At 26.5% G+C, this 13471-nt stretch overlaps 1 protein-coding gene across 1 annotated transcript in view; it reads right to left on the bottom strand.

The window, feature by feature from the left end:
* Nucleotides 1–11261, bottom strand: part of LOC129960508 (sodium-dependent dopamine transporter-like) — a 172377-nt gene extending 161116 nt beyond the window's left edge. Inside the window, exon 1 of the mRNA XM_056073984.1 lies at nucleotides 11041–11261. The gene's annotated coding sequence lies outside the window, so the exon portion shown is untranslated. The remainder of the gene's footprint in view (nucleotides 1–11040) is intronic.
* Nucleotides 11262–13471: the final 2210 nt, after the last annotated feature.

Below are 13471 nucleotides of genomic sequence, written 5' to 3' on the forward strand. Positions count from 1 at the left end.
GCATTAAAATCTGGATGGCAAAGAAAATTAGCTTGAATAATTTCTGAAAACAAACTTTTCATTTAAAACTGAAAATATTCACCGAATGAATATTACATATTTCAATATCAAACTGCATCTGGAAACATCAATGTATATGCATCCGATAATAACAACGACATGATTTTGAAACAGATATTTATTAGGAACATACAAATTTGAAGCAATTTAATTTCTCATTCTATTATTTTATATTGTCTCTATCTTATTTCCCTTTGTTTAATCGTTATCTTTCGTAATAATCACTTTTATCTTTTGATCTTTAAATTATTATAGTGATATCACTTAGACATAAAAAGTTATTTCAGAGGATTTTAAAACGATTTTGTCTGTAGAAGGAAAATATTTTAATCTTATTACCTGGAAGTGTACATTGAAAATGCACAACTTCAAAAAAAATCTCTAAAAATAAAAACTTTTAACTGTTTAGAGCATTAACACAAGCTAAAAAATACTTTTAAAAATTGTTTTTGATTTTGGTTAACTAATGAACTAATTTTTATAATATTTTCAGCGCTGCTTCCAAAAATCAAGTATATTCTTTCAAGTATAATCAAGTATAATCAAGTTTATTCTCAGATAAATCCTTTTAAAAAACGATTTCTTTTTTTGGGGGGAGAGGTGATCTAATTCAAATCAAAATTTATTTTTGGGAGGCATCTAATTCATATCAAAATTTCCTTAATTTGTACCATTATTAATATATGTTTTACATTTATATTCTAGATCTTTTATTAATTAAACAAAAATGAGTTGAAAATTTTTAAAATCCTTATAATAGCATTTTCTCTTTTTTTTTCTATGTTCCTTATTTAGTTTTTTTTTCTGTTTAATTTAACTGGGAAATTTTCTTTTCAGCATCCAATAATAATAGCTATTATGCTGATATTTCATCTTCCTCGATGTTACCTTTCCATTTGCTTTGTGTGATGATGCTTCCTTGCCTTTTGCTTACGGAGCCTAAATTTTCAGGGCAATTACCTTAGTGGAAATGGGGAAAATATATTTTTGATCTCATAATACATAATAATATTTTGAAGTTTACGAATATATCTGCTTCTCTGCTTTACAGTTTGAGCTTCTTTGGATTCTAAGAATGTTAATTACTGCTAGTTCGAAAGATTTCCTGTTTTTTCCCCGCATTTATTTTCATAATGTGCTAAAAAATTTCGCTCTTCATAAATTTGGTGGTTCCCGGTTCTCTTCCGTTAGCAATGCTTTGAATAAACCCAGGAACTATTAAAATGTATTAAAAACATTTTTCTCCTTTTGGAAAAGCTTTAATAAATAGTTTTATAAGACCTAAATTTATATGAATGAGTGGAATTAAAACCTTTTTTGGGTTATTTAAGTTTTTTTTTTTGACTCTAGCTTTTAGTGTCTTTCTTTTTATTAAGATATTTTCTATCATGATTGTCCTATTCGCAATGAAAATACGATAACTTTGGGTAATTATTTGGAAGAAACAGCATAGATATCACTTCAAATTTTGGAAGGGACACACGCGCAGCAACAGGCTAGTGATCCAGTTTTTATTTGTTTTTTCTGGGTTTATTATTGTGTTTATGAAACAATTTACCTTTTCATTAGAAAATCCAAAAAAGTTAATAACTTATTCTTTCTTGGATAGAATTAGCAAGTGCAAATTAAATTAAAAATCTATAAACATGTTCGAAAAGTTGATGCAAATATTTACTATGTTTTTCTTAAATGCATAAAATTTGTACACAATAAATGTGTTATGTCTTTTAATTAAAAATTTAATTTTTAATTCATTTTATCTCTTTCATTAGCATTAAAAAAACTGGAAAAAATTATAGCAGTTCTTAAGACAATTTTTCCATCACAATTCTGTAATTGTTTTTCTGCAGTTCAGTGTGGTATATAAATATATAAGATTGGGTTTGTCTTGTAGGGAACTTGTAGAAAACGTTACTACAGGAATCACGCGTAACTCTACCTATACAATTGAAAACCTGCCCTTAGTCTCAAATAGGCACAAAAATCACATCTTTCAAAGATTATTTTTGATAAAAAGTCATGGAAAACTTAATTTTTAATGCACTTATATGATTTTTCTTATTTAAATTATTGTATAAATACAAACTTTATTTAAGTCAATAAAATTTTCTGTTTTTTAAAAAAAAAAGTATAAAATCCCTTTCAAGATATTTCATACTTGGTAAGCATTTGCCAGATATAATATTCAATTCATTTATTTCTTTAATCATAAATTGAGAAAGAATTATTTTCCAAGAAATTAAGAAAACAGTATGGCAAAAATGATAAATAAAAATAAAACAAATAAAGTTTTAAAAGAATTTTACAAAAATGGTTCTTTCTTATGTCATTTTTTATGATATACAAAAAGGTTCTTCATTTCTTATAACAATAACATCAAAAGGGACGTCAAAATAAAATATTTTGAAAAGTATTTGCTACCCGATTGCTATGCAAATACTAGTTAAATGCAAAAAATTAATTTTGAAGCTTAAATATAAAAGTACTAAATTTCTCAGTTAATTTGAAAGCTTAAATAGGATTAATTCTGAAATATTTATCCACATAATTAAGCAAAGTCAGTAAATAATATATTTTTTCTCTCTGCGTTTTCAGTGCTTAATATATTATATACTTATGATAAGCCATGTGGAAATACCATGCCGATTAATAAAGTTTTTTAACTATTAAATACATATAGCATGAAGCTAGAGGGGCTGTATTTATTTTTCTTTTATTTAATGTTCAGGAAATATCTTTTATACCAGTTATTACATTTTTATTTTAGCTACGCTTGCATTTATACTTTAAAGTAATGAAAAATAAAAATATTTGCTGATACATTTCCAAAAGAGAAAAATAGTTGCATCAAAGAATATCGAATGCGAAAAGGAATGAATAATCTAATCAATAAATTTATCGCTTTTTCTCAATAGCGTCAGACAATATAATGCTTACATTGCAACATTTCTTTTGAGTTCTTTCAAAATTGTAGAAATTATTTGAAATGCATGTTTTTTAAAATTTATTTTGCGATGCACTTAGCGAAGCAGGTAATTTTTTGTGTATAGTTTTTAATGAACTAGAGTTTTCTCATGGCTTTTGTAGCTTTGAAAATATAAGTAAACGGGAAAAATTCTTTACCAGCAGAAGAATATAGTGTAAGATATTACTAATTTATTCACTTTTTAAATTTTCATTTTAAAAGAAATGTTAATAATTACTTCAAGTGAAAATATTAGTTTTTATAGTTGAATTGATTTAAAATATTAAACTTATTTTAAACGGAGAGAAGATTCTTGTCTTTCATGTGAAATAATATTGATTTACGACCTTTTGAAATATATTATGTTTATTTAATAGGAAAAGTATTTTTTAAGTTTTTTTTTATTAAATAACTGCAAAGAGAATATTTGTCGTTCCTCAGATATAAGAAAGGAAATAAATTAACAGAACAGTTCTAATGATAACATTTTTGTTTTTTACCTTATATAAAAATTATAGTTATTCTAAAAACCTGCTTTGTTTTTATTTAAATAAAATACTTATCTTTTTGTATTTTTCAATATATGAATTGAAAATCGTTCGCGATTCGCAAAAGAAAAGAGGAAATATTATTTCAATAATATATGAATTAGTACAACTCATTCAACAAATATATTAATTAATGTTTTCTGAAATACATATTTTGGCTTCAAAAAATGTGCCAAAAAATTGCTGCAGGAAATTACAGCATTAATTTTTAAAGAAATATTATTAATTCTATTCAGAACCTCAAAGAATAATGAATGAACAAAATAAAGCAGTCAATACATGTAGAAATAAGCTTATTATATGTATTACAGTATGTTTTCACGGTAAGTGCTTTGAACAGTAGCACATTCAAAATACAAAATGAGATTATTTATTTCAACATATTTGAAAGGAATAGTGGTATGTAGAAATGTTTCCTCCTTTATTTTAAATTATTTACTAGTTAATTGCTATGTTATGATAAAAGAAATGCATTACATATGCAAATATACTGTGACCTAAGTATTCCACAAATTAATAAATGATTTCATGTTTTAATATAAAGAACAGGCAATCTGTCAGTCTTTCATTACGAAGATTTTACAAGCAAGAAACATGCATTAAATGTTTCTTAATATTTGAATAAAATGCAATTTTTTAACTGTTTCTGATCACAAGCAGCTGAATAGACTAATTTTTTTTTTTTTTTTTTTTTTTTTTTTGAGAAAATCATTTCATAAACGGCACATAGAAAATTTCAGCAACTAATTTATACACTTTTTAGCAATGAACGAAAAACAGGATTTTCGAATATTTACTGTCATCACTGCAGAATTTTGAGCTATGAGTTAATTAATAGATATAAAAAACAAGAAATATTAATGTAAGATTATTTATTATATATCTTTATTTATTTAAACATTTTAGGAATTTCTAATCTCAAGATTTTAATAAAAAATAGAGCTAAGCATAATGAGACAGTTGAAAGATAAGTCAATTTGCGAGTTCAAGAGAGTTGCGTAGTTCAAACATATGAAGAGCTGTTCAAAATTTATTAATTATAGAAAATAAACCTACTTCCTAATTTGTTCCGGATATGAACATTAGAAATTCGTAAACTAGTTGATAGTTTAAAATTAAGAGAAAACTGGATACATAATAAATAAAAGATCAACTCATTTTATTTTACCACATATTCGTTTTCTGAACGATATGCAAACATCCCAGTCTTGAAATAATAGAAATTCATTTCTTATTTTAAATATATGCAGTATTTTACAATAAGATAAACGCATTTTTTCTTTAGAATTGAAAAAACAACAACAGGATTTTAATATAAAAATGCATTAAACAAGTAAAAATACATATGTAATTAGTTGCATTAAAATCCATTCCGGATTAAAAATATGTGCAGTACTTAATTACATATGTCGTTGCTACTTAATTACTGTACAACACTTCTCTAATAAATTCATAAGCTTTAACAAGTTCAATATACCAATTCAGATATCAAAAAATATATTTTGCAGTATTAAATGGAGCGTTTGACTATTATGCTATTTGGTAGAGATGCATTATCCGGCAGTTCTCGGATGGTCCGTTCGAAATCTCATTTCTAACCAGATTGCCTGAGGGGCTTTTCAACACGCTTATTTAACTCACACCTGACTAGAAAATCCGGCACCTACGTTGTTAGCACGTCATAGCGCCACATAACAGGCAGCTGAAATTGCCGAGCTGCATAAAGCTCTGTTCTTCACGGATTGGTTTAACACGGCAGATAAGCTTTACGAATGGATTGATATACACTTACTGATTAAGAATATGTAATAATTTCGCATGAATATAGATGCGACGTATTTAGCGCCGAGTAAGGAGTATATTAATTCTCTATACGATATGTTATTTAGATTTTAGGGCCTTTAAAAGGTGATTTTCACATTTCACGTTTTATTTCGAAATTTATATAGAACAGTTTAAGCAATTTTTAGGAGATTTGCGTTGCTAATAATTATAATGATCTGTAATGGGATTTTTTTTGTTTTTGTTTCTGTGAGTCGTCTTCATTTAACCATATTAAGCTTAAAATAAAAGTGAAAATCAAATATTCTTTTTCTGCTTGCTTTTTCCCTACTACTATTTTTCCCTACTACTATTGTCCTGGATTATGACAAGTCATCAATCGCATAAAAAAGCATATCTGCATATATATATTCTTACAAATGAGCAATTACGATGAAATATTATGCATTCGAAGATATAGGGAGTTTAGTTTTAATGTGTACGTTGTAAAAGTATGTTGTCTCGAATTTCGACTGCATCTTATATCAACTATTTGTTTAAGCTACAATGGTTTTAATTTCTGTTGTAGTTGCATGTAGTCTCGATTTTCGGCTACATTTCATAGTAACTATATATATAAAACTAATACGCTCTATGTCTTATCGATAGAGGAATATTCACTACTTAGTAATAAGTAATGTGGAAATACTATGAGTGAGATGTCTTCTCAGGTGCCGTTCTCGTCGGTAAAGTATTGTGCAGAATTCTTTTATCCTTACGTAATAAAACATTTTATTCTCAAAATAGAATCTAACAATCCTGTCTGTATTTATTTGAATCTAACATACATATCAATACTGCATAATCAATCTGATACTAAAAACCCCATTTAAAATATTAGCAATTCATAGACTCTAATCAATGAGAATAACTTCGTATTATATAAAAAGAAGTGCTTTGTTGTACTTTTTAATGTTCATTACTTAAAATCCTTTATTGTTGGTGCGTAAAGTTGTTAAAAAACTTGTCGAAAATTGCTAAGTGTTGAATTTCTGCAATGTTTAATGACGTAATTTCTTTGAATCCATCTAAAAATTTATAATTAGTCTTTTTTTTAAAAATCGAGTATTAGTGAATTAAATGTAATATTCGTTAAGAATAATTTCAATCTTTGAGATGACTTAAAATGAAATTCCAGGTTGTTTCACTGCAGCATTTTTTGTTGTTGTTTCTTATGGCACTTAGATAAGCTCTCAGTTACGAAGACAGTGATTTAAGCAGATAGTAGGTGCATCTCTTGTTTCACTAGTGCCAACTAGAGCCGAGAGTACGACTTTGCCCCTCGCGCATCGCTTATTCGCTTGCAAAACTCTTTCTTACAGTGGGGCACATTCACACAACTCACAAAGAGAACAACGGAAGAGCAACCATGGCCAAACCAGGACTCGAACGCAGAACGCCCAGATCACGGGGCAGACGCGCTACCCCTAAGCCAGGGCGCCGTCGAGAATTTTCTAGCTAATTCTAACATCATAAATTATACGAGCCTTATTTGGCTTAACATTTTGTTTTTCTTCTGCTACATTTCTTATTAATTAGGTATATGAGGAATTTTATTTGGACTTAAATAACAGTTTTCTATAAAATTCAAGAATTTTAATAAATGGCGTGGCGATTACATGTCAATTAACCTTTGCTTTATTTTAAAGATTTTCTGATTATATTTTTAAATTAATAATGTAATTGTATTAACTGTAATGATACAAAAATTTTAACTTAAAAGGGAAGTTTTAAACTAAAATATAAATCATTGAAGGTGAAAAATAATGATATATAGTGTCTTGTTGAAATATTTAGAAAAACTAAATTAAACTTAAACGGGGTATCCGAAAATCATTAATGAATATTTCATATCGATATCATCTCATGCTATTTCTTTCAATTTTGTGAAAAGATTTCTTTTAATACCTACTCATCTGCCTCCATTCATTTAAATAAGTACGTTTTTTAACTATTTATTCTAAATGAAAAAAATATGTGACATTCAAGAAATCTAATAATTGCGATGATTTTTTCAGTAAATTGAAAAAAAAAAAACTATTCTAAAGAAAAATAAATTTTAACTCAGTATACAGTAACTCAAATGAATGTAAGATTTATTTCATTTCCTCCAAATTTGAAAGTGCTTTAAGTTATTAATGAGATTCATTCGATGTGCTTACTATTATTTTTTGTAAATGGAAAAGAAAGAAGTCAGCAATTTTAATTACAAGAATAATTCGTTAAATTTCTTTTTTCAATGCAAAATAATTTATACAGTGCAATGAGAGTTAACAAATTATTTACTGCAAAAAATAAAACTTAACTAGATGGAAAATAATCTAATTAAATGTATAACTTTTTTTTTTCTCTACAAACCTAAAACGACTTCAAATGATTAATTTTTAATTTTTTTGGGGAATTGCTCTGAATGATTCATTTTTGATTAATTATTACCATAGGCTAATGAATAATGCACGAATCAAAATTTTTATCAGTAAAATGAACTTGTGGAATTTCTCCTTCCTATACAAAATTATTAATTTTTTACTTTTCCACGTTTTGTTTTGCATGATGCGCTAGAAGTATCTTATATAGAAATTTAAAAAAAATTCACATGAGTTCGAATAATTTTTCTGCATACAAAAGCTAACGAAATTTCCTTTTGATATAATATTTCAAATGCAAAAATAACTCGATCCGATTTTACATGCTATGTTCAATAAGATCAATCGCAGAAAACCTATTTAATTCAAGAAAATGTTGAAAAATTCTGAGGCATTCTATTGCAATTCTCAAAACAATTGCAGCAAACAATAATATCTTATTGCAGAGAGAGATTTATTTATTGAAGAGTTTTATACGTATGAAAAATGAATAAATCCATTAATTTTTTTCTGGATTTCTTTAAAGAAATATTAATGCTTTATTTTATTCAGACTTTCTTCATCAAGATACTTTAAAAGATGCTTAAAGAAAATTGAAAAGATCTAAAAAGGAAATTCTATTGCATCTATTAATATTAATGATACGTTGATGATCTTTCATTGATTTTATAATTAGTGTTATAAAATAGACAAAAATTATTTCCAACTATGAATGAATTTGTTCAATTCGGGGTTAACGGTTAAATATCGAACAATTTTGAAGCTATGCGAAAAAAAATGACTGCAAAAGAAATAATCCTTAAAACGTAAAAAATAACCCTTTTGAATTAGGAAGGAATCTGTAACAAACCAAAATTATCGGTAATTTTTTAAAAAGAAAAAACTTAATGGGCAAAAATCTTTAAAAAAAAATAGAACTTAATGAACAAACGAAATTAATACGTTGTATTTTGCATCGTTCCACATATTTTTAAAAAATTTTGTTTAGTGATAATATATATCATGATTACTTTGAAATAGCCAGATTGCTTCATTACTTCATTTTATAAGTAATGAAGCATGGCATCTTCAAAATCTGTTCGCGAATTTATTTTAAAGAATATTCCTCTCTTGAACAAGCTGCATAATTAGACTATGTCTTATGGAATTATGATGTAGTTCGAAATTTCTTTCAATGCGCCAAATATTAGCAATACCCTTAATAAAATGGAAAGATAAACAAAATCTTTGACCAAAAATTTATTTAATATATAAGAAATGAAGCATAATATTTCCAAATGCTGTTGGAGAATTTATTTCAACTATTATTTCTCTCTTGAAAAAAATTGTATAGTTAGTCTAAGTATCAATAAATTATGATTTAGTTCAAAATTTCGTTAAATGCACAACATATTAATAATAAACCTATTAAAGTCGAAAGCTATAAGGAGATCTTTGACCAAAATTTTAAAATAAGAAAAAAATGCGTGACTTTCGGAATAGTAATGAATAGGAATTGTAAATGTTTGGATACGAATTTCTAATAATTCGTAATTAATAAAACTCGTTTCTAATTAAATCGATTTTTTGAAAATTAGGATTAGTAACTTCGCACACAAATTTGTAAAAAAAAAAAAAAAAAAAAAAAATGTTGGTCCTTTGATTTGAAACTTATTAACTTATTTCTCAGAAATATAAAATTTAAAAACAAATTTTAAAATTCAAATAAAGGTTCAAAACAAGATTTCGAAACAGCCAGGAAAAGTATTAATACATTCTCGAATATTGATTGAATATTACTGAAAAATTACTGTTAAGTGCCAATATCATATATAATCACGATTATAAGAATGTTTGAAAATGCATTCATATTTACAAAGAACAATGCAAATTTTTTATTCTTTTTCATTTCAATAACCAATATATAATTTCTTTAATAATTATTCGTTTTCATATAATTCTCAATTTTCTTTGCGCTTTGCAGGAAAACTAATATTAAATCTGCGCATCATTTTTATGATCGCAAATTTTTATGCATGCCTATTTTTCTATTGAATATAATTTGTTACGAAATTTATTATTTTTATTCATTTGTTTTAATTATATATTACTTTTTGCATTTCATGGCTGCATTTGGTAAATCAAAATGGTGTAGTCTTGAGCGTTCTAATTATATCTCCCGAGAAAATTTCAAAAAATGGCAACTGAAAATGTAAATTCATGAATCCTAAAATATCTTTATATACAATCATAAAATCTGCCAAATCAATGCATTTTCACATAAATTTATGATAATTTGATAAAATTATTTTTCTCTAACTGCATACAAAAAACAGTTATAAGTATAGAAAAAAATTCTAATTATTTATGAAATAAAATCTTTGTCAATCATAAATGATGGTTAGACATTTGCAGAAACAAATAATTTGATTTTTACCAATCAATTTTAAGAGCGCTTTTTTGCTGATTATCGTCGAGTTCCGAATTTTCATCGATGAATTGTCTACATATTGTGGCTGGAATTCTAATATAAATCGAAATTTGCTAAATTATTTCGATCAATTTTCCGTTATGTGGTACAGTTTAATTTTATTTAAGGCATAGGAAAAAAAAATCTTTTGACTTTCAATTTTTAAACGTCAGCAGGATTATTCTCAAATGCGATAAAAATAAAATAAGGGTTCGGGCTTAGATAATTGTGCACAAAATATTCAATTTCTTTTCTTATCTAACTCTGCTCTTATGATTCCAATATTTTGATTTAAGAATATTTTAAAATAACTTATGTTAAATAAAATGCAAAAGCCAACTCAATTAACGCAACAACGAAAATAGTCTTATATTACGAATTATCTTCGTCTTCACAATTTTATATCACATTTTTAAGATATTTTATTAAAAAAAATATTTTTGCGTTAAATATCATTAAAATTGTCGACTAACAATGAAATTTAAATTTTTGCAATCAATTATTCAAGGTTCGAAAAAAAAATTCAGTTCCAAAATCAAGCACAAAACAAACGTTAAAATGAAACCAAAAGAACTGCAAAATTTATTTCCAATCTCGATAATATCACGCGGCTGAGCGCTCTTTTTAAATCTCTCGAATTTATAGTCCCTACTCCGGTGCAAATATATTTACCCCTGCAAAAAACCCATTCGACCGTTTGCAATTCCGGAACAGGAAAGTAAATTTTCTGTTCCGGAGTTGAATGTGAAAGAAATATAGTGAAATGCACATCACATCAAATAGCGCTCAAAGAAAAAAAAGTGCAAACTTAAAACTAATTCTTTTCCTTACCTTCAAAACCTTAATTCAGGAGTTCCATGGAAGAGGAAATGTTCCGGAAAACGTCAACGAGCAAACTCGGTGAATTGAGCGTCAAAAAGAAAGTATAAACTTTTTTTCCTTAGAAGAGGGGGTATAGGAAAAGTAAAAATTGCCCAGTGAGCCCCATGCGTTCCGAAGCGGCGGATGATCAAGTTTACTGTGAAGCTCTCTCTGGCTTCACTCTTCTAGCAAGTTTGTAACACTGATACCCTGTAGACGTTCCGGGCTGTCACGTGTGACTCTCTCGTCCAATCAGAAGCCAGCGGGATTTATTTTTTTACTTATTTCTAAGGGATTTGGTCAGGTTTGTTTAAATTATTTTTGCCCTCCTTGGAAAATTGTGGTGTTCCACCGCAAAAGGATAAAATAAAAATTAAAATGAGTATTATTTTTATTTTTTAAATTCAAAATTTCTAGGGGCTTAAAGTATGGAATAAGAAGTTTTATGGAGAAGCTGTCTGGATAGTCTCTTTTTTCACACTTTTTACTAAAGAATTTCTTAATAAGAAATTTAATTGGATGATAGTATTCATAATGGTTCTTTACGATATAAATCATAAAATTGTTGATCAAAATTATAAGAATGGATAAAATAACTAAAAATAAAAGTCATAATGAATTGATTTATTAATACTAGAAAGAAATTGAATTGCAATTATATAAATACTCTCTCTCACTTTCTATAAAATATATGAGTCTGATAATAAATTATTAATAATAAAGTTTTTTCACATAATTTCAAAATATTTTTTGATTACTATCCCAAATGTTTACAATATGGATATTCATCTATATATCCTATTAATGATGAAAAGATTAATATAAAATCTTACGTTATAAGTTTCTTTTAATTAATGGGAAAATGATGTAAAAAAATTAAGTCGTTTGATGCAATTCATCTCCCAAAATTTAATTTTTACATTTTAAATTTTAACAATTTATTTCACTGAAAAACGATGATCTTACAAAATGACGGACTAAAATTGCAGTTTGAACATATCAAATAATTTCACAAAAATATGCCGAAGTTTTCAGGTTCTTTCGGATTTAACTCTACCCCTTCTTTGTGATTTAGGCTATGTCCGATTATATATGCGATATACATTTACAAGATTATTCGTTTAAAAGTATCTGTTGGCAGTAATACCTGTAAATTGATTTCAAATCTCAAAAATATAAAACTATTATTTTCTAAATTTTATAGCTAAATTATAAGCGATCAGTTTTCATTTAAAAAAATAATGTAGATTAAAATAACTTCTCTTCAATCCCATGTAGGTTTATGCAAATATTATCATCACTGTTGTAGTATCATTTGCATTATTTAAAAAAATAGATATTTCGGGAAATGTTACGAGATCAATAAATAATATAAAAATTACGTTGGGCTCATATACGTTGAATTATTGTATAATAGGAAATAATGAAATATTTGGGTTTGTATAATTTATTATTAACAGCATATAACTTCTTGAATAAACTTTGTTGAAAAGCGTTCCAAAATAATAATATTTTTTTTTTGCATATTGCGTTCTCTGTAGTTGGGCTTTGGATTTCTGACTGGAGGATAGCCAGTTTAGCCACAAAACTTCCGTGCACACGATCCTTGTACTCATCATATCAACCGAGAACATATTTATTCCTTCTAGTATGGTTTGGAAGTTAGGAAACGGGGCAACAACCCAAGTGTAGTCTTTGCCCTATGGTTACAATTTGTCATTTTGAATAAACAGCTCTAGACTTATTTAAAAACAGGAAGAAAATATAACTATACTAAATTTATACATTGATGAAACATGAAAGCATAGGATATATAACTTTGAAGTAATTACAATGAAAATTTTCATGATGCTGATTCATTAAAGGACATAAATATTTCGTACGTTGGCATTAACTTTAAACATAAGGTCAAATATCTGATACATTAAAACTGCCACTTGGAAACACTGATTTAATCGATCAGAGTAGTTTTAGTTTAAAATACGCTTCGCTGTAATTTACTCTCAGTAAATGTAATATTAGCATAAAACCTAAAAATTATGGAAAAAAAATGTTATTTGATAAATAAATTTATATGTAAATTAAATGTAATTAATGACAAAATAGGTGTAGTTAGTATCCATCAGACAGTTATAATATTTTAGTATTTTTTATATTTTTTTGCAAGATACGAGTCATGAATTTTTTTAATATAAATCACTCATATATAGATTTTTCTTTGTGGTTCAGTCAAAAGATTGGATTATTTTATAACAGATATTGAAGCAAAAACTATGAAATTATATTGATTACCCTAGAAATTTTTTACCTATGACAATTCTAAATTTTTACTACTAAACAGTTATTTTACAACTCATTATATTACGTTTAAAGCTATTATCATACAGAAGAAAATAATAAG

This window comes from Argiope bruennichi, chromosome X2 (genome assembly GCF_947563725.1).
Source record: "Argiope bruennichi chromosome X2, qqArgBrue1.1, whole genome shotgun sequence".
NCBI classification, from domain to species: Eukaryota; Metazoa; Arthropoda; class Arachnida; order Araneae; family Araneidae; genus Argiope; species Argiope bruennichi.